Source organism: Rhynchophorus ferrugineus, unplaced genomic scaffold (genome assembly GCF_030347505.1).
Source record: "Rhynchophorus ferrugineus isolate W39M unplaced genomic scaffold, kcgeb_rfMv2 rfM17, whole genome shotgun sequence".
Classification (NCBI taxonomy): Eukaryota; Metazoa; Arthropoda; class Insecta; order Coleoptera; family Curculionidae; genus Rhynchophorus; species Rhynchophorus ferrugineus.
Genome location: NW_027472596.1, coordinates 780278 through 808105, shown reverse-complemented (window position 1 = coordinate 808105; position 27828 = coordinate 780278). Strand labels below are relative to the sequence as shown.

The following is a 27828-nucleotide window of genomic DNA, read 5'->3' as shown; positions in this document are numbered from 1 at the left end:
GACTGGTAAAACGAAAAACCATCATGGTAAAAAATGGTAATGAATGGTGGGACGGGCAATGTGCGGAACATAAACGAGCACTAACTGTACTGAAGAGGAGAATAAGAAGAAGCACGGACAATTAACAAATAGTGAATGAGTACAACGAACGGAAGAGAGAGTATCGGAAAATGATACGAGAAAAGAAAACCGAGCACGACAGTCAGGCGATTAACAACCTGATAGAAACAAACTCGTGGGACGGTATTTGGGAAGCTATCAGAAGAATGGACATAAGAAGAGGCGAAGTGGTAGCAACGCCTGAAGACGCAACACTGGAGGCAAGAGAAGCAGCCGAAAAATAAAGAGTGGAGAAATACCACCCAGCAATGGACCTGGAGGAAACAGAGCGAACTCGCGAAGTCAGAACAGGCCGAGTACGGAGACTGGCGAGGCAGAAATAACCGAAGGAGAAATCGAATCGGTTATAGAGAACATGAGAAACCGAAAGGCAGAAGGGGAAGACCGCATACCAAACGAGCTCCTGAAGAATGTCTAGATCTCGAAAAATCACGAGTTCCTGACGCTGTACAGGAATTGTTACAACGCGGGATACTTTCCTAAGATATGGAAAACGGCTAAACTGTGCTGGTTAAACAAAAGCGACGGAGGCGAACGACCCATCAGCCTTCTACCAACGCTAGGAAAAGTACTAGACAAAATACTTAATCAGAGACTACTGGCAATGGCGGAGGAGATGGAGCTACATGACTCAAGGCAGTACGGCTTCAGAAAAAACAGGTCAACCGTACAAGCCGTGAGTGATCTACTGAAATGGATCAACACCGAAAAAGAACAAGGGAAACACGTTCTAATGGAAACGCTTTCAACTGAGCAACCTAGGTAGAGATATTGGAAGAATTGCGAAGAAGCAGAATTAATAAGAAAATGGCAAGATCAATAGCCAGCTTCTTGACGGGAAGGAAAATCATCAGCAACCAGGTGGCAATGGAAATTGACAAGGGATGTCCGCAAGGGTCAAGCTTAGGGCCAACGGTATGGCTGCTGGGCATGAACAGCTGATTCCGCAAAGTCTCTGAATCGGAAGTAGGGGACTGCGGAATGAGAATTCAGGCATTCGCGGACGACCAGGTGATTGCTCTCAGCAATAAATATATCAGAAACAGGCTGGACCTTGCCTGGAACAACTGTTGGGAAAATTGCCAAAAATGGGCCTACGGGGCAGGAGCAGAATACAACGATGGTTTAAAAGATAACTTGGAGGCACTTGAGAACGAACGGAGTTGGAATTCCTAACGATTCCGTCGTTCTCAGCAGCGTTTATATTTATAGCAGGAGGGAGGCGTTCCATTTGGGCCTCATAGGTATTAGCGAGGAGCTCGGCCTTTTCGTGGTCAGTGACTGCAAAAGTTCCTGTCTCCGCTGACTTTAGGGGGGGTATGACGTTTTGCGCATTCGCCACGGGGCTTTTAGATAGTCGCCAGAAAGTTGCGGGGCCAGACAGCCTTTGGTCCGCTAGAAATGAGTTCCATTTCTCGGAACGCCAGGCTTTAATGGATTCCTTCACTTCTCGTTTTACTCTGTTGGCCTCCCTTTTGTCTGCCGAGTTGAGGGTGGCACGAGCTCTACGATAGAGACGATTTTTGAGTCGGATCTGCGACTTGATGCCTTCAGGAACTGGCTCACTTTGAGTGTTTGAAAATGATTGAACTTCGAATGATGAATTCTGATAGGCGGACTGGATGTCTCGAGTTAGCTTCGACACGGCACGCTCGAGTTGGTCAGGTCGATCGATCTTCGGGATTGGACCAGATTCCAAGAGAATTTGCTGATATCTCTTTCAGTCGGTTTTCTTTCTGATTCGATAGTTAATATAATCGGACGATGATCCGAGTGTAACTCGTCGGGAACTTGTACATCAGAAGGACGATTGATGTTCCGGAGAATGAAAAAATCCAGAATGCGTGGAGTGCCCCGTTGTCCAATAGCGGGCTGAATAGCGGGCTGATTGGTAGGCTCATCCGGCAGGGCGAGACCAAGCCCTAAGTTTGCACTCAGTGCTGCGATATCGTTGCCTGCTCGATTTGCGCGCTCGCAATCGAACATGGGATGGTGAGCGTTGAAGTCTCCAGCGATTATGTTTGAAGTTGGGCCGTCGAAGAACGTTTTGAAGGCAAACGAGTCATGCGTGGAATATTTCCTGTACAGAGAGGTGATCAGAGGTGAAGTCAGAAGGTTGTGTTTAATTCCCTTTTTGATTAGGATAGCAGTTCCGCCACCGCGAGTTGGGATACGGTCATTCTTGTAAACCGTGTACTTTAGAAGGGAAAAACGATGAGAATGTTTTAGGGGAGTATCCTGGATAAGTGCTATATCGACGCCTGAAGACGAAAGAACGAGGTCCAGCTCCACTTTTTTATCGCGTAAGCTGTTGGCGTTCCACGACATGATTTAAGCACTTTGGAAGTAGCCATTTTGACGAGTAAACAACTATTGAAGGTTAGACGGGAAAGGGGGGTTGCTGCTTAGACGGCTATATTAGGAAATAATTGTTGGGATTGAAAGAACTGCAGGATGCATCTGATCATCTGCTGCAGTGTGAAGGTAGTTGGAAGACCCGCTGGCAGTGCATAAGGTTGCATTCGGGCAGGGGCTGGGATATTGTTTGGTTGGAGGAGGCCAGCTTTTGAGCTAACCTCCTTCCTTCCTGGTTGCTCCACTCAGAATTTGTGTTGCCGGAGGCTGGTCTGGATTGGATTGGTCTAAGATTCCTGGGAGCAGGTCGACAGCTACAGCCTGTGTAATTAGCTGTGTGTGGGTCTCTACAATTGCTGCATTTAGGTGGCTCTTCGCGTACCTTGGTGCACGAACGGGTTTCATGGTGTCCGGCGCATTTGACACACCGGGGAGGCTCTATAACGAGAGCTGGAATGGCCAAACAACTTGCAGTTGTAGCACTGCACAGGCTGGCCGTACGCTTGCTGGATTTCGACTTTCACGATTGACAGGCCTATTTTGGTGAGATTAATAATATTCCTTTCTTCGTTAGGAACAACGACCTGGATTATGGGAAGGTCTTCGCCTGATTTAAGTTTCCACCTTTGAAGAGATTTTGGGTGGAAACCTTGCGAAATAAGGTGGTCTTTGGCTTCGTCAACTGTTACAATCGTTGGGATGTTGCGGATGATGACTCGTATTGCCCTTTCACAAAGAGGGCAGAAGCAGTGAAATGCATATTTCCGGTCTTCAAGAAGCTTGGTCAGTTTGCGGAAGTCGTTCGAAGTTGGTACAAATAAGCGAGTTCCGTCCTTTCGGCTTAAAGTTGCAGTAATCTCTATAGGATTATCTTTCGCAATTCGAAGGATTCCTGAGTATTTCTTCGTGTCACGAAGACGATGGGTGGGATTTTTTCCTTTTTACGAGCGGTGGTTGGATTTGGGTTCGCCGAAAGAGTTGGCATAGGTAGTGAGGGTGAAGATTGTGAGAGTGTTCTCGAAGTGTTTGGATGCGGTAGCTTAAGGAAAAGTGTTTAGTGAGTTAATAGCCTGGCTACTTACCTGAGTAGGCTGGGTCGTCTTGACGGCCGCTGGTTTGGGCGTTGGCTGGGTAGCTGTCTTAGTTAGCGGCTTGGTGGACGCTGATCTGACGGCATTTCTGAAGGTTGATGGTTGCGAGTTGGCCTTGGCTCTCTGCTGCATGAGTTGGGTAGAAGGCTTGGCAGCTGGCTTGGTTGCAGCTGCATGTCTAACCTTATCGACGTCCTTCGACAGCTGACTTGGTTGTGGCGGGGTGATGGGGCCCCTTTTCCTCTTTCCCACCACATCCATCATCCAGATCATGATTTTCAACCGTTGGGATGTGAGTTCATTTGGTGTCTCAGGAGGTTGATGTACTGACTGCGCCGGGGTGGGTTTAGTAAGGGCGGCTTGTAGCAACATCCGCATTGCGAAGAGCCCATCGCCTTGCTTTGTTAACTATATTCGAAGTTGAGTAACCCCAATTTTGAGCTCTGCATTTTAATTTTTTAGATACTCGATGAGTTCAGAACCCATCATCCGGGCAACGTCGGCGATATCATCGGCACATTTCTCTGTTGCTGGACGGCAACTTTCTGGAGGCGATGATGACTCTGGCGTGCGGGACGCCATTGCCCAGATTGTAAAACGCTTTCCGGCGTTTACAAACCTTTATGATGTACGGGCGAAGGTGCAGATGGAAGCGGTTTACGAGTCGATCGTTTGGCAATCAATTGGGGGTAATTCTCGGAGGAGTAGGTAGGCTCGGAGGACCGGACACGACCGTTCTCTTCGGAAGCTAGCACTGAACTTGAAATCGACTATAGACTGTTCACTAATTGACCACTTTTTGCTATCGACCATTTCAGTCGCTATTTTTGGTTCGACTGTTTTTACTAGTAACTGTTTTCAGTCGCTATTTTCCGTCCGACTGATTTTATTACGATTTACTATCAACTGTCATCATTCGACTAATTTTTAACGTTCTCGCCTTTCGTCCTAGTCGCGACCTTGAAATTAATGCGCCGTATTTATGCTTATACATATTTATATGTAATATATTTATTTTTTTTGTAGTTTGTTTGTGAATATCTATATATTGTAAATTAACATAGCAGCCTTTTGGAACGCTAGATTTCGAAAGCAAAAAAAGTAAATAATTAAATGATAAATAGTAAGATACTTTTGATTGGCATAATAGGTAATACTTTGAACTGGTACAATAGGTAATACTTTTTTGATAAACTTTCATGGTTTTTGTCCAAGCCTCTTGCTTGCCGAAACCTTTTTCCCGAAATCTTGAAAACTAAAATTAGATTCCATAGGTTTCAGAAATTGCATTGATCCAAAAGATTAGAAGAATTTTTTACAGTAGCAGTTGCTAAATTTGTTTCAAAAATATTAATCGTTAAGAGGTTAATAAAGTATATTAAATATTTGTAATAAATATATTTTCGATAGGAAAATTCTACTTTAATTTTCAACAATTTATTTTGTTGGCTATTAAGAAGAACACCACAGTTTTTATTTGTTATCAAATGGACTTTCTTAATAGAATCTGTTCCACTTTTTAAACCCTTTGAAAAAATGACCACCGAGTTATTTGGTGAAAGATATCCCAACGATATTTTTAATTATACGGTTAATAAGACTGCAATATTCCATCAAATCCAAGATTGTAACAAGTGAATGGAGAAAAAATTACAAAATTGTTTATTAGATGTCATAAATAAAAGACTGCCAAATTTAGAAATGAATACGATATGGGGGAAATCTACATTTTTAGATGCTAGATTTAAAAAAAGCAGGATTAGTTATTGCAAATAATGCTGAGGGGATACAAAAAGTTATCACAAATCTATCTTCCATTCTAACTTCAAAAAATACAAATATAGTTCCACAACTTGAAATTCAACACAAAATTACTGACCAAGGATATATTGAGATCTGGAAATATTTTGGTGAATTCATACACCGCCTTATTATTTCCATTAGGTTTTAAATCAATATAGAACATAGGCAGGAGGTTTTATAATCGTGCGATGTTATATATTGTGAACATTTACGAGCTCGTGGCTTTTTTCAACTAGGGCTACCATCATGGTGTTAAAGTCCGTCCCGTGATGTAATCCTTTTAACACGAATCTTCTCTCGGATTTTGGCCTGAATGTATGGTATTAGGTGTTTCTTTTATGTAATTCTTTTACTAGAATTTTAAAGTGCTTCGCTTCGAACAATTGTATTTTTATTTTTGTTAAGTATATGACTTGTCTCGATACAAGAGCCAGTATAGAAATGAGAAAGAAAACTTAGTAGAGGGCGCTATGACTTGTATCGAGAGGGTATAAGTTACCAGGGATCAAAATAAAGTTTCTATTTTGTTCCAAGGCCATGAGAGGTGCATTAATTCCGTACCGTCCCGAATCATAAGTGATTCGTAAAAATTGTTAAAAAAGGTTATGGGCCCAAAATTCTCGGTGTAAATGAGAAGTAGTAGGGTGATAACGGAGAATGTAGATGAGTTGAAGTTATTAGTTCGGTATAGTATATATATAATTATATATACACGAAAGAAATTGGAAGTAACAAGATGGCTGTATGCAACAGACGGAAATTAATTTCGGGACACTAGAGCACTCAAAGACCAATGACCATCAGAAGGAACACCAGGAAACTAAAAATGTGATCTTCAGCTATCAGTAAGAAAGACGAAAACATTGTAATCAATGTAGTAAATAGTAATGGAGTAATTAAGAGTTTAGAAAATCAATCACGTTTATAATATTCAAGGATCAATGAACCACCAGTAAATTAGTAACATGGGATCCAACAGAATTATCAGTAGGATAGAAGGAAACATTGTAATCAATATAGTAATTAGTAATGAAGTAATCAACAGTTTAGAAAATCAACCACGTGTATAATTTATAACGATCAGGGAAACACTAGTAAACGAGTAACATGGGGTCCAACATATTTATCGGTAGGATAAAGAAACATTGAAATTAATGAAGCAATTAGTAATGGGGTAAAGTTTAGAAAATCAACCATGTAATTGCAGGAAGAATGAAAAGCTATTGAACCCAATGAAGAATTTTCAATTTCTAAGGATGGAGAACAAAGTTACTTAGCAGAGTTTAGTTAGAAAATACTAGAATTTTGATATAAATATCAATTCAATTGGTGAAGAAGATAGATAAACCTTGTTCTATGTGCGTAGAAGCTAAAGCAACAAGCAACAGCAAGAAGTGCAATCGAAAAGTTAATTCATTGGGATATTTATAGGCTAATAAACCCAATATATGAAGATGGAGGAAGATATTTATAATAGGAAAGAAGGAAAATACTAGAAGATTTGTCTCATTTTAACAGCGTAAAAATCCTGAAGACAAAAAATGAAACTGAAGAGAATTTGAAACAATATATTAGTTAATTAGAGAGACAGCATGGAGTAAAGCTATTTTGTAGAAAAAAGGGGATTCATTTAGAATATAGCAATAGCCCATTCACCGCAAAGTAATGGAAAAGCGGAAAGATTAAATAGGACATTATTAAATAATTAAATGTAGTTCTGTATATGAACCAAGATACCAACAATTAAATCAAGCATTGTTCGGGTAAACTATATTTGGAGAGATAAGGTAATGACTATTGTCTAGTCATGGAAGGTAGTAATTATTCAGTAGTACTCAATGCTGAAGCATTAATAAAATGACGAAGAGCATATAGTGGATTTAATGGACAGTCTCTATAAAGTTAAACAATTTATTGGAATGAAAAAAGCAGCGATAGAAGAGATTAAGATCCATCAAAAACACATAATTTAATGACTGCTTAAGGAATTCTGCGTAGAAGGTTGTTACACCTATTAAAATTAATATTAGCACCAGCAAAAGTGGGGAAATAGTTTACAGTTATAATTTAACGGATATAAGTGTTGTTAGTTATAAGATCGCATCTAAGCAGATCAATTTGGTACGCCAATGGAAGTCAACTTCCGTATGGATAATAGTGAAGAAATAATTAAAGATATACATTTTAGAAAGTATATAGAGAGACCAATATAAGGTAAGCATAGAAAATTTCAAAGAACAATCTGTGAGTAAATGGATGCTGACAGTTTTGCAACAGGAAGAAGAAAACAAAAATGTGAGTGATGATGAAAAAAAAGCATTCAGGAGTAGATAGCAGACGGTGATGACGAGCCTGATGAAAATGAACCTATGTTGTCTAAATTGGAACCAATTCTAGAAGAAAGGAAATTAGACGACCATGATATGTATCTCCTATTGTCTGTTTATTTCAAAAATGGAGCTAGTGGAGACTAATTAGTTATGATACCTCAGTAATACCAGAAGACCATGGGCTAATATAATTCAGAAGTCGACTGGAAGGAACAAGTTAAGCAGACTGCAGTGGTGACCATTTAGTTATGATAACTCAGTGAAACCAGAAGGCCATGGACTAATGTAAGGCGGAAGTGGACTTGAAGGAGAAAGTTATGAAGAATGGTATGGTAATCGACTAGGAAATTTTAATGGATTCATGCTATTTGATAAAAACAACCCAGAGGCACGGAAGAAATTCTTTTGAAGAGAAATACATGTGTATGTTTGGCAGCCCAAGAACGAACTATATAATCGATATTAAATTGGACAGTGTTTTGGCGACTATTTGTATGATATAGTTCAAAGTTTTTTTTTGCTCAAAGAGAGAATTGTTTTTAAGTAGGAAACTAACAGTTACCTTTGTTTATCACATAATTGTGTAGATTCATTTGATTAAATTATTAAAGTTAAATTCTGGCAATACTGAAATAGAATAGTTTTAAGTTCGAACAAATTTGTATGTACAATGTAATAGTTTTGTTCTGGCAATTTAAATGTACTTTTGTAATCTTTGTTTACAATCTTAATTAGGTTAAGTTATATAGTACATTTAAATTTAAGGGTTTAATGGTTGCAGCCCTTCCGTGATTGCTACACCTGAGGAAGCCCCCTCCATATTGTTTTATTCGAAATGATATTACTTAATAGCATAAAAATCCTGATCTTGATATTTTGGTTAATCGCCGATTAGAATTGCAATATAATATTTTTATTAATTAATATTATTCGAATAATTACATCTAATGACTACATCGTTACTGCTTTTCAGTGGTGTTCATCCTAAACACTGTCTTATAGCAAAATTATAATTACTGGACTACTAGGTCCGTTTTCACCCTCGCACACATCTGGTGCAATTCATACTTCTATCTCACATCTTAAATATTCGTTTAATATTTTGTTGAGAACGGAAAAATAGCTACTCTACTCTAAAATTACTGTTCGGCGCCTTGTAGAATAGGGAGTAGAAGATGATAATGCCAGCATAAATATGCTTTAATATAAACCCCTATGTCTAAATGTCTCGCTCATCGTACCTTTCGGCCTCATAAAAATTTGAAACTCGTAGAAAAAAACTGTTAAAATTAGGTTGTACTCTCCTATTATATGTTATAATAGTTTTATTAAAATGTTAGATGCACCTGCAAGCCATAGGGCTGATGTATCTTCATATTTATATTGTCATATATATATGCAATTATAACTTTTTAAAATAAAATGTTCGTGCTCTCTGTTTGTTTGTTCTATTTAATGTTATAACTAAAAATAATGAGAAGGAAATTAATAGATTTCTAAATAAATGTATATCAATTTCTGTTGTTATTTTCCTTCATATGAAATATAGGTAATGTAGAACCGATTGGCGGAAATAAGGTAATAATTAGGAACTAAAATGTCTCCAATAGACAATAATTGATAAGTGATACGTGTAAAGTGATGCATGCAATGAGGGGAATTGTTACAAACATTAGTTAAATTAATAAAATTGATAATTAAAATAAATAAAATATAAAATTGATTGATTGATTTGATAATTGTTAGAACCGGTTCGGTGAAGGTGATGGGCAATTAAAACACTGGATTCAACTGTATTTGTAATTCACAAACAACTCGCTTAAAGCTATAGCTTGGGTGGGGTGACTTTGACACCAGCATGTGCCGTAGCGTTGTTACAATTCTATATTTCAAAGCGACTATTGTAACATTAATTTAGGCAACCACATATTCATGGCGCATGGTGACAATTTATGTGCCGCCATGTGATTGTCTTTAAATACCGCTACATATAAACCAATCAAATGCTCCTATTTTCAATCTAGATACATACACGTTCATTTGTTAAATATAAATACTGTTAGCTGCCACTAAATAATATTGACATTCCAGTTTTTATTCTTAGTCTGTATGCATAGTGCAATTTAATAGTAGGTAGGTGATTTAATACAAAACTATCATGAATTACTCTCATGATAATAATTATATGCGTACTTCTGCGTACACATCAATTTTGAGTGAAATTTTTGAAAGCAACAGTGAAAACTTAAATCAAAATACCAGTACAACTTTGGCAAAAGAAAATGAACCTAACAAGTTTCCAAGTATTATTTAAATAGTACATCTTACTTCATGGCTACTCAAAATTTCCATTATAGATTTTAATGACCCACAAAATGATCTGAATTCCGTCAACAACATTTATAATCCACCCCAGGGCGAAAGTTCTAATCCATATCTATTTACCATGCACCAAACCGCAAACAGGTTTATTCTATATGCAGATAATCCGCTATACATATTTATTAAAGCTAAAGAGTTAAGAAATATTAGCATTAGTCAAAGTTGGAATAAATGGGTATTTTCTCCGTATACCGAAAAAAAAATTATTTACTACAGTCAGGTTGGGGTTACTTTAACAGTTTTTTTTTATTCAATAGCGTTTCAAATTATACAGTTAAATTATTTCATATTATTTATATAACAATTTACTACATTTTAGATTGGTAAACAAATTAAATTATTGTATTACGCTGAAAAGGAACAAATGATAGCTGGTATTGCAGAATATCAGGGCATGATTAAAGATCAAAATCTAAGCAAACCTACGGCCTCCATCAAGTGGATATTCAATAAGCGCATTAAACAAAAGAGAATAATGTAAGATGATCTGAAAAACAATCAGATACAGCAACATAATTCATTTTTAAATTTCAGACACATCGTTAATCCTTATGATTCAGGAACGCCTATAGTGTTATCCAAAGATGGAGCTGTGATAAGGCAAGACGTCGCACAAAGCTTGATTGAAATGTTTACCGATGCACAATGACAAGAGCAAATTTGAATTGTTATAGTGTTATATTAGTTTAGAATATTTATAACAGTTGTTTGTAATTATTATTATACATAGTAATGTAATATGATGAAATTATGTAATATAATGGTTATGGTTATTATTGTTAATAAATATTGTTGTATTGTTATAATTAAAATAACTAAATGACACTGTCGCTAAGTACGAATATTGTAAATAATTACCATATATATCTAGAAATATATATAGTTGCTTGATGATGTGATCTAATCATAGGTATATATAAAACTGACGAAATATAATCACCTTATTACTACTTAACTATAACAGTAAAAATGCTTATTTAAGTTATATAATATCCGATTAGTAGGTGCTAATGTCTTGCTATTCAGAACTCTTCGATACCATGAGGTAACGTAATTCCCTTATAAATATTACGTTATTTAAAACTTTATAGGACACCAATTTTGAGTAATAGATCAATAATCTAAAACATATCAAAAGTAATATAAGTAGTGTTAAAAATTCATTCCAAAGCTTCTACGGTTTGAACTACTTGCCTTTAGAGAAAATCTTATATCAACAGGAATCATTTAATTTCACACTCATTAAAATTATCTAAATACAAATAGTTTTATGAAATACCTAATGGTTTCTCGTTATTAAATATTATATTGCTGTTCATTTCAGGATAAACAAAACATATCGCAGTAGATTATTGGTTATATTTATCAACGTAATATCGGAACTACATATAAAGAACTCTTCTTTCAGTTACCTATATTTTGAGAAGAGAGAAAATGTTCCGGTATACATATGACTGGATATACACAAACACTATATATTATATATATCGCATAATTAATATTAATACAGGTTGAACATAAAGAGCGTCTCTATTTCCATTCAAATATATTCTAAAAATTTGACAGACAAGTGATCTAATTAATACAGTAACTTTGCAGTGTACCGCCATCTTTCGGTATTATATATATATATATATATATATATATATATATATATATATATATATATATATATATATATATATATATATATAGAAATATATATAACGTTTCTAATTCCATTCAAATTTATTCGAAAAATGCGGCAGATAATTGATCTAATTAATACGTAGTGTGCCGCCATCTATCGGAATTATTGTTTGTAGTTAATTCACACCCTATGCGAAAGATGGTCCTATAGACCGACTTGATTTTAGACGATCTCTTTACCCATTAGGCAACCTATATTCCCGTAATTAACCATCAGTAGGGTTATGCACTTTCTGCGCTGTTTTTTATATTTTCTTTTAGGTCGTTTGTGCTTGTATTTTCGTATACGTTTAATAATCTGTTAAGTTTGACCAGTTTTTAATTTGTTGTAATCGCACCCGTCAAGAAGGTCACAATTCCATAACCGAAAATAACTACTAGCGTTGGAACTATCGACTGAAAACAGTCTAAACAGTCGATAGTGGCTAAACAGTCGAAAGGTCGATAGTCAAAAAATTGCGACTGAAAGTAGTAATTACTATTATCAGTCAAATGCACGCTTCGATTGATTTATTTCATTCATGATGTTAGACAAAGATATAGGAATTCTTATCTGTGTAAAATGTGAGATAGGAAAGGACGGAGATGAATGCTTGGAGCTGTTAATTTTAAATATGTTTATATTCTCCAATGGTAGTATAATCGAAGTCGGTCTTGTGGTCAGTGGGCGTTGAAATTTTCATTCGACGAGTATTCGTCGGAGATTGGTATTCGGTACAGTTGAATGCAGAAGATTTCCTTTACAGTTATGTAATCACAAAGGAACGTGTTTGGATATCGATTATAATGGATGTTGAACAGACGTAATACAGTAGTAATCTTTGGGAATGTTGTAGTTAATTATGCATCATAATACAATTTAGAGTTCCTACTATAGGCGATATCACATTTTAATTTTAATGTCGCAAAAATTGCAATTCATGTAAATTTTCTGTTCAGTGTATACTTTTTGCATTTCGATTTTGGCTGGTCGGTATTAGCAGAATATATCACCACTGGTATCGATAAATAATTTTAGGTTTTATGTAAACTTTAAAAAAAAATTGTACAAATTTAACTTGGACGGATCTATCACTATACGATAAAATTTTATTAATAATTAAATTATTTATCAAATTTAACTCCAGATAAATTTTTGATATCATTAAATTTTTTTTTATTAATTGCATCTTGCATTGGATATGCTTGATATAGTTTTAATTTGCATATTGCTTTATAGCTACTGTAATGTTGTGGTAGCTGGTGCTCAAGCAGAGTGATTATGTGCGGGATTTATACATCAGTATGTATTCCCAAACTAAAGAAAAATTGTGTGAGAGGCAGTACCTTTGGTGGAACGCTGCGAAGGAAGGGGAGAGAGGACCGCTGGTGAAAAAAAAAAGTGTGGGTGCACCCACTATAGAAATTATTTTGCAAATGCAATGAATTTTAAAAATAAATTAATTTTGCAAAAGCTCTGATTATTTACTATACCATCATTTTCTTTCCGATTTGTCAGTTCCAGCTCTGTTGTTAACAATTGATGTTTAGGTAAATTTGATTTCAGTTTTCAATAATTATACTATTTTGATAAAATTTGATTATTTGGAATTTTTCATAACAGATTTTTTAACGCTCGTGCTATTATTAACAATATTTTATTGATATTTAGACATATTTCATTTCAGATTTCTTTTGCTATTACACTGCTATAAGGAACAATAGAATTTTAGGTTAATATTATTCAGATGTTTCAGCTCTCGTACTATTATTGATTACATTTGATCTTTAAACATATTTCATAAAATATTTTCCCAGCTTTTGTATTGTTATTAAAAACAATTGATATTTAGGCAAATTGTTTTTGAGATTATCCAGCATAAAATGTACTTTTGTACTATTATTGTTAACATATACTTTTAAGCGGTCTTATTTTAGAATTTTTCAGCACTTGATTTTTTGGCATATTTCATTTCAGATATTCCAACGCCATTATTAATAATAACTGATTTCTAAACAAATGTTTTTTATCTTTTAGTCTTTTGGTATATGGTGCAAGGACGCCTCAGCTAGCAGGATTACCGTGTTAGAATACGAATCCAAGACAGGACCATGTGCAGCAACTAAATAGTAAGTCAACATAAATGAGCGAGGCCAGCACCACGGAATGGGTCCATAACAGTCTCCTTTGGTCCATTGATCGAAACACATTACCATGTTTTACCTGTCGGACCAATAAATCAGAATTTTTGTCGAACAAAGGCCTTTTATTTAATATTAATATGTATTATTGTTTGGTTTCCGTTATGTAATATAACCATACTAACATGTAGAGTTAGTAGTCTGCTGTACAATTTTAAAGTCTATCCTAACTTATTCTAACTAACTAACGCACACATTTACGGTTTGGCGAGTGCATTAGTATGCACTAATATTCTTCCGGAGTACTTCGCACTAGCATTTCGAATTACACTCGTTATGGGTTCTATGTGTATATCGCATTGAATTAATTTGTTGGACACCTAATATGGGGCATTGACGACGACTCGCAACATTTTATTCTGGAACCTCTGGAGGATATCTATGTTAGATTTGCAAGTAGTACCCCACAGTTCAATACCATAGGTCCAGATGGGCCTAAGTATTGATTTATACGACAAAAACCTTGTTATCTAATGATAATTTAGATTTACGCCCTATCAGCCAATACGTTTGGTTTAGTTTAAGCCCAAGCTGTTTGCGTTCTGTCACTATATGTTTTTCCAAGTCAGACTTCGATCAAAATGTATTCCCTGATAGTTAAGGTTATCTGCTCGTGGAAGCTTATGATTATTCAATTTTACTGAGAGACAGGTTCTTCTGCAAAGGGTGAATGTTATATGGGTAGATTTTGCCTCATTTGATTTGATACGCCAGGTTTTCAACCACAATTCGACTTTGTTAAGATGAAGTTGGAGGTTTTTGTGGCTGATATTGGATTCTCGTGTGACCGCTGTATCGTCAGTATATGTTGCGACAGTAATGTTTTGTGAGGTCGGTGGTTCAGCTGTATACGTAAGATATGACAATGGACCGAGAACACTGCCCTGCGGAACATCCGAATATATAGGCTGTAGGTCAATGTATTCGTCACCCTGTTTGACAATAAAATGTCTGTCTGAGAGGTACGATTTCAGCAATTACAAGTGCGTATGGAGCAAAAGATTTTTCAATATAACAAGCAGTCCAGTGTGCCACACTTTGTCGAGGGCCTGATAAAAATCGAAAAATGAAGCTTATCATTTAAGTTTTTTGTTAATTTGATTGACTACTCTATGTATGTGTTCTGTTGTTCCGTATTTATTACACAAGCCAAATTGATGGTCTTGAATAACATTTGTCTCCTCTGCGATTAATTTTAATCTATTAATGTATAGTTTTTCGAAAAGTTTTGAGATGACAGGTAACAGGCTCATAGGATAAGAGGAGACGTCTTATTATTTTTCCAATGATTCAAAGTCATAATGATTTGAGCCACTTTCCAGATGCTAGGAAATTAATTAAGTCTTAGCATGGCATTAAATATGAATGTTTTTAATTTGATGCACTTTCCTGAGAATTCTTTCAAGATTCTTTTAGCAATTAGGTCAAAACTGGGAGCTTTTTTATAATAAATTTTTTTAGGTATTGTTTGTTTAACATCTTTAACAGTAAATTCCTTAAGATCCATTTGAAACGGAGTGTTAAGAAATTCCATTATGTTATTTTCTTCTGTTGCGGGTATTTCAAATGGGTACGTATTAAATACGGTTTTTAAGTGTTTAGAGAAAACTTCCGCTTTACCTTTGTCATTCCTAGCCCATGTATTGTTAATTTTAATGATAAATTAGTGATAACAAACTGTCTGATTTTTCTCTAAATAACTGCCAGTTGGTTTTTGTGTTATGCAATTAAAGTGATTTTGTTTTGTTGAGATATTTGAGTTCAATGTTATAATAACCGGTGAGTGGTCAGATGATAGATCGAGGCATGATTCTGCTTTGCACGTTTCGTTATTAATATTTTTTGTAACACAAAAGTCTACGGTATCGGGAATTTTATTTCTACCTGGCAGCCAATATGTTGGCTTACCAGTAGATATATTCTTTATATTATGGGCCTTCATTGTTTTGACTAATTATCTGTCTTTTGGTGTTCTTAGTCTAGAAACCTACATAACATGTTTTGTATTGTAGTCTCCCACGGTAATGAACCTATTACCCAGCGTGAAGAGAAGCCCCGTGTGCCCAGAAGAAGCCGTGGTATTGTGCTGCCTTGTCGTGTTTAGGTGGACAATATATAGCATTAATTGTTAATGGCCCATGCACTTATTCAATAGTTAGACTGGTGGCTTGTAAATATTTCTCACTGAATTTTTTTCTTTCACGGTGCCTTATATTTCACTGATCATTATAGATGTTCCTCCATTTGCTTCACCATCTGGGTGTTTTGTGTGATACAGCTTGTTTTTCGGAATCTCTAAATATTTTTTATCCGTGAAATGTGTTTCGGATACCATCATGATATCAATATTTTGTTCATACAAAAACCAAGTGATGTATTGGTGCTTTAGACGAGTTAGATGGTATGGGCTGTTTTGGTGGCTGTAAATTTCTTTTTTCTGTCAGTACTGAATACAGTTTGTGTTGTAACGCTTTATGGACTAGGCATTCCCTATGGCGCAATTTATTTTGTCGTCACGTGTTTTGCGTATGCAATTATTGGTCGCATAACGATGCGACGAAATGAACGAAATGCGCAGGGGAGCGTATTTCACGCATCTGTACAACTTGCGACAGTTTGTCTTAGTATGCCCATATGCTTGGAATCTGGCGCATTGTTGAATGAGTTTTTGGACATTGTTGTTTCGGAGTTCCGTGCTAGCTCTCGAAGAGAACGGTCGTGTCCGGTCCGCCGAACCTACCTGCGCCTCCGAGAATCACCTGAAACTTTCTCTAAGACGGTCGATCCGTTATCACGTTTCCACCAGTTCCTACTTAAAAAAAAGCGTCTGTAAGCGCCGAAAAGGCGCATTTACAGACAACGTTTAACGTTTGCAAACGCCGGAAAGCGTTTGACAAGCGGGGCAATGGCGTCCCGCTCGCCAGAGCCAGCACCGTCTTTAGAAAGTTGCCGTCAAAAACCGACAAATGTGCCGATGATAGCCCTGACGATACCCGGATGATGGGTCCTGTACTCATCGAGTATTTAAAAAATAAAAAGGCAGAGCTCAAAATTGAGGTTACTCAACTGGGAATATTGCTAACAAAGTAAGGAGACGAGCTCTCCGCAATGCGGATGATGCTACAAGACGTCCTTACTAAACCCACCCCGGCGCAGTCAGTACATCAATCTCAAGAGACACCAAATGAAATCACATCTCAACGGCTAGAAAATGAAGATCCGGATCATGGATTCACCGTGGTGGGAAAGAGGAGCCCCATCACCCCACCACAACCAAGTCAGCTGTCGAAGGCCGTCGATAAGGCTAGATATGCAGCTGCAACCAAGCCAGCTTCCAAGCCGTCCACCCAACCTATCCAGCACAGAACCAAGGCCAACTCGCAACCATCATCCTCTAGAAATGCCGTCAGATCAGCGTCCGCCAAGCCGCTAACTAAGACAGTTACCCAGCCAACGCCCAAACCACCGGCCGTCAAGACTACCCAGCCTATTCAGGTAAGTAGCCAGGCTATTAATTCACTAAATACCTACAGAGTAAAACGAGAAGTAAAGGAATCCATTAAAGCCTGGCGATCCGAGAAATGGAACTCATTTCTAGCGGACCAAAGGCTGGATGGCCCAGCAACTTTCTGGCGACTCTCTAAAAGCCCCGTGGCGAAGGCGCAAAACGTCATACCCCCCCTCCCCCCTATATCCAACAGAGACAGGAACTTTTGCAGTCACCGACCACGAAAAGCTAAAAACTAAAATACTCACGCAAATGATCAGCAAGATTCGGAATAAAAAGGCCCCGAGTTTCGATAATATTTTGATAGCCCAATGCTTCATGCTCTTAATGGTTTTACGAAAACAAACAATATCATTCCAGATGAGCAATTCGGGTTCCGCGCCAAACACTCAGCCATTCATCAGGCCCATCGGCTGGCCGGAAAAATCAACTGTGCTTTTAACCGACGTGAAAGACTTGGAGCGGTCTTCTTGGACCTAACCAAATCCTTTGACAAGGTTTAGCACGAAGGCTTAGTAGCGAAATGCATCCGATTAGGTCTACCTGATGACCCAACAGCTCTTATCAAATAATTTCTGTCAGGACGATCGTTCCAGGTGAAGATTGAATATATCCTCTCTATCCGGAAAACCATCGACGAAGGAGTTCGACAAGGCTCCCTCCTGGCACCCGCTCTATTTAATATTTTTCTTTCAGATATACCTAGGAGACCACAAGTTGAACCTGCTTTTTACACAGGCGACACTGCTTACTTTGCTTCTTCAAGAGTAGCACCGCATATCCGAAGCGCACTCCAAAAACAACTCGATGAGACGGTCCAGTGGTTACATTTCTGGAGGTTGCAGGTCAACCCACAGAAATCCCAGGCCATCTTCTTCCTCAAGAAGCGTTTTGCACCGAACATTTCGCGTCTTAAAATCGAGAACGCCGCAATCCCATGGTCAGAAGAAGCCGCCTATCTCGGTCTTGTCTTCAATCGCAAATTTAGGTGGAATTCTCATATTCAAAAGTCCCTCCATAAAGGTCAAGGTATTGTTAATTTGCTGACCGCTTATCAACCGGGCCAGCAGGCTTCCTCTATCTATAAAATCTCTCCTGTACAAAATGCTGGTTCGATCAGTCGTTCTATACGGCTCCAGTGTCTATCTAAAAAAGAAACAGACGTTCCCCAAGTTCACGATTTTATATCCAAGGTTTACTCGAGATATTTCTCCACTCTTCGTCTCTCGGACAATAGATGTATTACCGAGCTGGGCAATATTTTAAGCCAATAACTCATGCGGCTCTTGATAGATTTATTCTATCACAGCCGACACTACCCCGTCATGCTCTAACTCCAAATTGTCTTGACCTTCTCCGGCGAGCCATTAACTCATGTACCGCAAGCTGCGTGGTGTGATAATGACGCCACGTCCTTGCCTGGCCCTTGTGCCTCTTAACGGTGTTACCGGTTAGGGATATCCTCCTTACTAACAATAAGAACTATCATTTAGGGTCATTGGATCAGCTGATAGGGTGGGGTTTAGTGGGTAGCCCAGAGGCAGTCTCCACATAACCAATCCAACTCGCTTATTCCTGCGGGTCTTCCCGACCAGGTATCCGTAACAGGATTCCCCTACCCGGTTGCAGGCCAAAAAAAAGTAATGCGCCACATTTATGCTTATACAGATTTATATGTAATATATGTCGTTTTATTTTTTTTGTAGTTTGCTTGTGAATAACTATATATTGTAAATTAACATAACATTATCTTGGAACGCTAGTTTCCGAGGGCAAAAAAAATATTTAAATGATAAATAGTAAGATACTTTTGACTGGCATAATAGGTATTACTTTGGACTGGTATAATAGGTAATACTTATTTGATAAACTTTCGCGATTTTTGTCCAAGCCTCTTGCAGATCCAGAATAATGTTTTACAGTAGTATTAGTTTTACAGTAGTAAGTATATTAAATATTTGTAATAAATACATTTTCTGATAGGAAAACTCTACTTTAAACTTCAACAATTGATTTTGTTGGCTATTTTAAAGCCCATGAAATAATGACCACCGAGTTATCTGGTGAAAGATATCCCAATGATCTCTTTAATTATACGATTAATAAGTGGACTGCAATTTTCCATCAAATCCAGGATTTTAACAAGTGAGTGGAGAAATAATGACAAAATTGTTTATTAGATATCATAAATAAAAGACAATTTTAGAAATGAATACGATATGCGGGAAATCTACATTTTTAGATCCTAGATTTAAAAAAAGCAGGATTAGGTATTGCAAATAATGCTGAGGCGATAAAAAAAGTTATCACAAAAGAGGTATCTTCTATTCTAACTTCAAAAAATACAAATATAGTTCCACAACTCCAAATTCAAGGCAAATTTACTGACCAAGGATATATTGACATCTGGAGATATTTTGGTGATTTCATACGCCGCCTTATTATTTCCATTAGGTTTTAAATCAATATAGAACATAGGCGGGATGTTTTATAGTCGTGCGATGTCGTATTTTATGAATACTTAAGAGCTCGTAGCCTTTTTCAGCTAGGGCTACCTTGATGGTGTTAAAGTCCGTCCCGTGATCTAAACCTTTTAACACGAATGCTCTCTAGGATTTTCGCCTGAATGTATGGTATTGGTTGTTTCTTTCATTTAATTCTTTTACTAGGATTTTAAAGTGCTCCGCTTCTAACAACTGGATTTTAACTCTTTCATAGGTCACTGTTTTAATTGTGTAGTACGTAGTAATGGCTTTCAATGGGTCATGGATGTGTTTTATTACTCCTATCTTATAGACTGTTATTGGTGGTAGCTTGGGAACAACTTTTTCAGGCCTTGGTTGTATATTCTCTTCAATTTATTCCGACAGGTTGTTAAAGCTGTTTTTTGTCTCTAATGTTTTTATAACCAATAGTCACTGAGCCTTGTTTGTTTCCCCGCGATTTCTTCTTCTGGGCCTCTCAATCATTTTTGTTAATGACTGTAGTCTATTCTGATGGTGGAGTTTACGTTATTGCTGATTGTTCTAATCTTATATCAAAGTATGTAGGAGATTTGATTGAATCGCTGTAGTTTGCTATTTTTAGATTTTTAATATTTTATTTTATGCGTTTTTAAAACTCAAATATATAATATTTTTTTAAAGGTATCTTTCTATAGCTTGGAGCGTATTGAAAATACGTCTCCACCCCATGAATGTTGGAACCGAACTGACTGTGTATATGAACGCATTATCATCGTTAGACATGGCAGTGTTAATAGAAATATGCTTGTCAAAGTACATCATCATTCATCATTTCAGCGAGAGATGCGAATGAGAGGACCGACTGAATACCACGATATTGTCGCCCGAATTGCAAGGGAAGCGTTCCCATTCTATCGAACATCGAGTGTGCAGATTTTAGTTACTTTTTACCATTTTTGCGCAACTTACCGTTGGCTTTCGTTCAAAAAGGTTTCACGGTTGTAGCCCCTCCGTGAATGCTACACCTGAGGAAGCCCCCTCCATATTGTTTTTTTCGAAATAATATTACTTAATAGCATAGAAAGCCTGATCTTGATATTTTGGTTAATCGCCGATTAGGATTGCAATATAATATTTTTAGTAATTAATTTTATTCGAATAATTACATCTAATGACCACATCGTTACTGCTTTTCAGTGGTGTTCATCCTAAACACTGTTTTATAGCCAAATTATAATTACTGGACTACTAGGTCCGTTTTCACTCTAGCAACCATCCGGTGCAATTCATACTTCTATCACACATCTTCTTAAATATTCGTTTAATATTTTGTTGAGAACCGCAAAATAGTTATTTTACTCTAAAATTACTGCATTGCGACTTGTCGAATAGCGAGTAGAAGATGATAATGCCAGCACAAATATGCTTTAATATAAACCCCTATGTCGATATGTCTCACTCATCGCACCTTTCACCTCCTATAAATCTGAAACTCGTAGAAAAGAAGTGTTAAAATTAGGTTGTACTCCTATTATATATTATAATAGTTTTATTAAAATGTTGGATGCACCTGCAAGCCATAGGGCCAATGTGTCTTCATATTCATATTGTCATATATATGCAATTATAATTTATTAAAATAAAATGTTCGTTCTCTTTGTTTGTTTGTTCTATTTAATGTTATAACTAAAAATAATGAGAGGGAAATTAATAGATTTCTAAATAAATGTATATCAATTTCTGTTGTTATTTTCCTTCATATGAAATATAGGTAATGTAGAACCGATTGGCGGAAATAAGGTAATAATTAGGAACTTAAATGTCTCCAATAGACAATAAGTGATAAATGATACGTGTAAAGTGATGCATGAAATGAGGGGAATTGTTATAAACATTAGTTAAATTAATAAAATTATGTAAATAATAAAAGTTCAACGATTTTGATAATTGTTAGAATCGGTTCGGTGAAGACGATGGGCAATTAAAACACCGGATTCAACTGTATTTGTAATTTCAAACAACCCGCTTAAAGCTATAGCTTGGGTGGGGTGACATTGACACCAGCATGTGCCGTAGCGTTGATACAATTCCTTATTTCAAGGCCACTATTGTAACATTAATTTAGGCAACCATATATTCATGGGGCATGGTGACAATTTATGCGCCGCCATCTATGCGAAAGATGGTCCTATCGAACGACTTGATTTTAGACGATCTCTTTACCCGTTAGGCAACCGATATTCCCATAATTAACCATCAGTAGGGGGTAACCACTTTCTGCGCTGTATTTCCTATTTTTTTTAGGTCGTTTGTGCTTGTATTTGCGTATACGTTTAATAAACTGTTAAATTTGACCAGTATTTAATTTGTTGTAATCGCACCCGTCAAGAAGGTCACAATTCCATAACCGAAAATAACTACTAGCGTTGGGAACTATCCACTGAAAACAGTCGAAACATAAAAAATAGCGACTGAAAATAGTAATTACTATTATCAGTCAAATGCACGTCAAAATCAATCGGTTTTATTACATTCGTGATGCTAGACAAAGATGTAGGGTTTCGTGTCAGTATAAAATGTGTGATAGGTAAGGACGGAGATGAATGCTTGGAGCTGTTAATTTTAAATATGTTTATATTTTCCAATGGTAGTATAAGCGAGACAGAGAAGTATATATATTCATTCGCGTACTAACTTTAAAAAAGGAACGGAAAATAAAATTATTAATTTCTATTAACATGTTATAAATAATATAATTTTAAAGTAGGAATCCTTATATTCTGAATGTTCTGTGGATTTGTAAAAAGGAATGTAATAATAACACCATAAATGTTCTATCGTGTTTAAATATATTAATTGCTATTTTTAAATTACATAGTATAATAAATATAAATAGCACAGAACAACTTAAACAAAATCTAAAACTAAAGGTGTTCGATAACAATAACTACTAAATAAAATGTAAACGTATAACTAATTATTGAAAAATCTAATCTATGACGAACCTAAAAATGATTATACAACAACTACCAGACTCTTTTTAAATAAAATTTCTTTTATTTTAGAACGGAAATATTTTCAATTTACTGTTCAGGGATATTGTCATGATCAACTTTTCTCCTGTAAGGCGATTTCTTCGAACATTATTATTTGCCCAGATTTTGAAAAAACTCCTTCCGAGGGGAGAGATGTTGCGTGTATAGAGGAACATTTAACGTGTAACTGATATAATTCAGGTAGTATATAGTATATAGTAGTAATAAATTGCATTTCCAAATAATATAAAATCTTGGTCAATAGTTGTGCCTTGAATTTCGAGTTATGGAACTATATTTATATTTTTTGAAGTTAGAAATTGAAGTTTGAAGGAGGATTATTTGCAATACCAAATCCGGCTTTTTTAAACCAAGAATATAAAAAATTTCTAAAATTGCCAGTCATGTATTGATGATATCTAATAGACAATTTTATAATTTTTCCCCGTTCACTTGTTAAAATCCTGGATTTGGTGGAATGTTCAAGTCCTCTTATTAATGGTATAATTAAAGAGATCTTGAGATATCTCTCACCAGATAACTCGGTGGTTATTATTTCAACGGGCTTTAAAATTTTAACACATTCTGTTAAGATAGTCATTCGTCAACAAATAAAAACTGAGGTGCTCTTCTTAATAGCCATTAAAATAAATTATTGCATAGTAGAGTTTTCCTATCAGAAAATGTGTTTATTACAAATATTTAATATATTTTAATTACTACTAACCTCTTTGTATTATTTTTATTAGTGTTGGGAACAACAGACTGAATTCGCCTTTTTTTTTGCTTGGAACCGGGTTGGGGTATCCTGTTACGGATTCCTCGTCGGGAAGTCCCGCCGGAATAAGCGAGTTGGACTGGTTATGTGGAGACCGCCTCTGGGCTACCAACTAAACCCCACCCTATCAGCTGATCCAATGACCCTAACTGATACTTCTTACTGTTAGTAAGGAGGGTGCTCGTAACCGATAACACTGTTAAGAGGCACAAGGGCCAGGCAAGGACGTGGCGTCGTTGTCATACCACGCAACTTGCGATACATGAGTTAATCGCTCGCCGGAGAAGGTCGAGACAATTTGGAGTTAGAGCACGACGGGGTAAAGTCGGCTGTGATAGAATAAGGCTACGAAGAGCCAAATGAGTTATTGGCCTAAAATATCGGCCAGCTCGGTAATACATATATTGGCCGAGAGACGAAGAGTGGAGGACTTGGGGGACGTCTGTTTCTCTATGAATTTGATTGTTCCTGACGAACCAGGGGGCATTGATTATTCTTCTGAGAATTTTGTTTTGGAAGACTTGAAGACGTTCCACCTAGCTAGGTGAGACGTATTTTAGATAGACACTGGAGCCGCATAGAACGACTGATCGAACCAGCATCTTGTACAGGAGAGATTTTATAGATAGAGGAAGCCTGCTGGCCCAGTTGATAAGCGGGAACAGCAAAGTAACAATACCTTGCCCTTTATGGAGGGACTTTTGAATGTGGGAATTCCACCTAAATTTGCGATCGAAGACAAGACCGAGATAGGTGGCTTCTTCTGACATGGGATTTCGGCATTCTCAATTTTAAGACACGAAATGCTCGGTGCAAAACGCTTCTTGTGGAAGAAGATGGCCTGGGTTTTCTGTGGGTTGACCTGCAACCTCCAGAAATGTAACCACTGGACCGTCTCATCGAGTTGTTTTTGGAGTCTGCTTCGGATATGTGGTGTTACTCTTGAAGAAGCAAAGTAAGCAGTGTCGCCTGCGTAAAAAGCAGCCTCAACTTGTGGTCTCTTAGGGATGTCTGAAAGAAAAATATTATATAGAGCGGGTGCCAGGGGGGAGCCTTGTGGAACTCCTGCATCGATGGTTTTCCGGCTAGAGAGAATATCTTTAATCTTCACCTGGAACGATCGTCCTGACAGAAATTGTCAAAGGCTTTGGTTAGGTCCAAGAAGACTGCTCCAAGTCTCTCACGAAGAGTGAAAGTGAATTGGTGTAGTGGAAGTGCAGGGTGAATCAAATTTACAAGAAAATTAAAGTTTTCTGATAAATTTGAATCAGAATAGAATCTAATTATTAGATACTATTCGGACTATTTTGTTCTCTTGTGTAATCGTGCAGTTTGATTGCCAAAATTAAGCCTGTACAGAGGAGAAAGAGGATAAATAAAGGATTTTAATAGGGTGAAACCTATCCGAAAACAAAGAGTGAGTGTGTGCACAGTGATTGTGTATTCAAAACAGTGACCAGTGCGAAGGTCGGTAACCAAGTGGCGACAAGTCAAAGGGGAACGAAGCGCTGGAATCAAGGTAAGTGATAGTCAATAAGGATTAAGCAACGCAGTGTTGTGGAATTACATTCCCATACACAGTTTTCAAAATTTTTTAAATTCTAAATTTATATAAAAACAAAAACCAGCAAATTTATCCGGCTTTAATAACGCAATCAGACATTAAAATATCATTAAATATCTGGGAAATTCCACAACGTGCGTCACCGATCATCAAAGTCGGGGTGGAGTTTTATTATACAGATAGCAATAATAATAAATATATACTGCTAACTCATCATTAAACTTTAATTAAATTCAGTAATAATCAAATTAATCTTTACGGCTAGCAATATAAATATACACTATTAATTCATCATAAAAATCTAATTAAATTCTTATATAAAGTTTATAACAGGGCGGTATTGGGATACGATCAACAGTATATTACATTATTGTACGTGGGAAAACCAATTAAATGCGTGACCCAACATTAAATTAATTAAAAAAGGCGGTGTTGGGTTACTAATATAATTAGCGGTAAGGAGGTCACAATGGCCTCTAAAGAAGCGACCGCAGAGGCCACCTCGGCCTCAATTAATGAGGGAGACTGGTTTAACAACCCAGCCCTAATCAAAATAAGGGCGGCAACAGAGCCGACAGAAGGCAGCCCAAGAAGAACAAGGTCGCAGACCACGGATGAAAGAAAATCCGTGGAAAATAACGACGCGGCTGAAGATATAACACACTAGGAGCAGCTGGAGGAGCTGAAGAGTATGTCGGTTAATAGCTTGGTAGACCTGTCGGAGAGGCAGGCCGAAAGGATGAGGCAATTAATCACGCGGGAAAACCCGTTGGCTAAAAAATTAGCTTTCACCAAAGCCGACGCTAAAACAGTTGGGAGGAAAATTGACCTACTCTTAAAGGTCATATTTGTAATGTCCATGGAGCTGGACATTAAAAGAAAATCCGAGGAGGCCAACAAGAGATTGGAAAGCTTGGAAGAATCCATCGGGAAAAAGAGGGAGAGAATGGACAAGAAGAGGGAGAGTAGGATGGCTAGACTGGAAAAACTCATCGCAAAACCAAAACCTGACGAATCCACCTCCACAAACGATAAAAATAAACAAAATGAGCCCGCGAAAACCGCCAAACCTACCAAGACGCCCACCAATGAAAAGGGGATGGCGGGGAGCGACATGGCGACGAAAGGAACGACAAAAAAAGACGACAATTGACAGAACAAAAAGAACGCTCAGCTATGCCAACGTAGCGGCCAAGCCAGGAAAAAACTGGACCACACCGCCGAGAGAGATGGCGAAAATAAGCAAAAAATCAGGGGAAGAGGCAAAGAAGGAGCTCAAAATTACACTGGCCCACCACGAGATACAGGGTGGATTTAAGCAGCTTAGGACCCTGAAGAACGGCACTATCATTATGTCGTGCCATGACGAGGAACAAAGGAGAAGAGTTTCGGAAAAATTAAAAAACATCGGGAACGCAAATATTAAAAACGGAGCCAACAGAAACCCCAGAATCGAAATAAGGAGAATCATAAAGGGAACGAAAAGCGATTAATTAATCGCTGATATTGTCAAGGAGAATGAGTGCATCCGAACAGCACTCCAGGGTCAAACAATAGAGGGGCGAATAAGGACAATATGCACCTTTAACGGAGACAAGAGGGACACGTGGATGATTGAACTCGGCCCAAATCTGTTCAAGGCCATCATGAAACAGGGCCGCATCATGGTTGACACGATGGCACACAAGATCACGGAACACGATGAACCAATGCGGTGCTACAGATGCTGCAAGTTCGGCCATACAGCAAAGAACTGCAAGACAAAGGAACTCCCTGCTACGTATGCGGTGGTGATCATGAAGGGAAGACGTGCAAAGCCACGAAGAAGAGCTGCACAAACTGTACAAAGGCGGGAAACAATCACAGGGCCACTGACTACCAATACTCAGTATATAAAAAACAACAGGGAGAATTAAAAAGAAGAACCAACTACGGATGGTAATGAAAATCCTTCAAGTCAACGTGGGAAAAGGAATCAGTGCAACCGCACTGGTAAGGGAAAAAGCGGCAAGAGATGGATTGGAGGTAGTCCTAAGCCAGGAACCAACGCCGAGGAAGCAGGCATGGGAAGGTTGGAAACTCATGAGAAAGATGACGGGAAGCAAAATCCAAATCTGGACCAGAGAAGAAATCCAGTCCCTACTGATAGAGGAGTTGTCAACAAAAATGTGACAACAATCGCAATAGACGACGTCTTGATCACAAACGTCTACGAGGAACCAGGCGAGAGGGCACTGAAAAGTTTAGACGAACTCACAGCCGGAATAAACATATACCGAGGCAAATGGATAGTCGCCGGGGACTTCAACGCAAAACACACGTTGTGGGGAGCTCCAGAAGCTCACCAAGAGGTGAGGAACTTCTAGACTGGGCAATCAGTCCTAGAGCTCGCAGAAGGAGACTACACGGTGCCCAGCTTCTATTGTAATAGGGGCACAGGGCACATGGACCTCACGTGTAGTAGGGGAATAAACGTGGAAGAATGGAAAATCAAAGGTGACGAGGAAACACTAAGCGACCACAAATA

At 37.5% G+C, this 27828-nt stretch overlaps 2 long non-coding RNA genes across 2 annotated transcripts in view; one reads left to right on the top strand and one right to left on the bottom strand.

The window, feature by feature from the left end:
• The window catches only part of LOC143205797 (uncharacterized), a 489432-nt gene that overhangs the window by 124400 nt on the left and 337204 nt on the right, over positions 1 to 27828 (bottom strand). The window lies entirely within an intron of this gene.
• On the top strand, positions 10404 to 10854 carry LOC143205796 (uncharacterized). The gene is made up of 2 exons (XR_013007913.1): positions 10404 to 10558; positions 10616 to 10854. It is a non-coding gene; the product is annotated as an uncharacterized LOC143205796 (long non-coding RNA).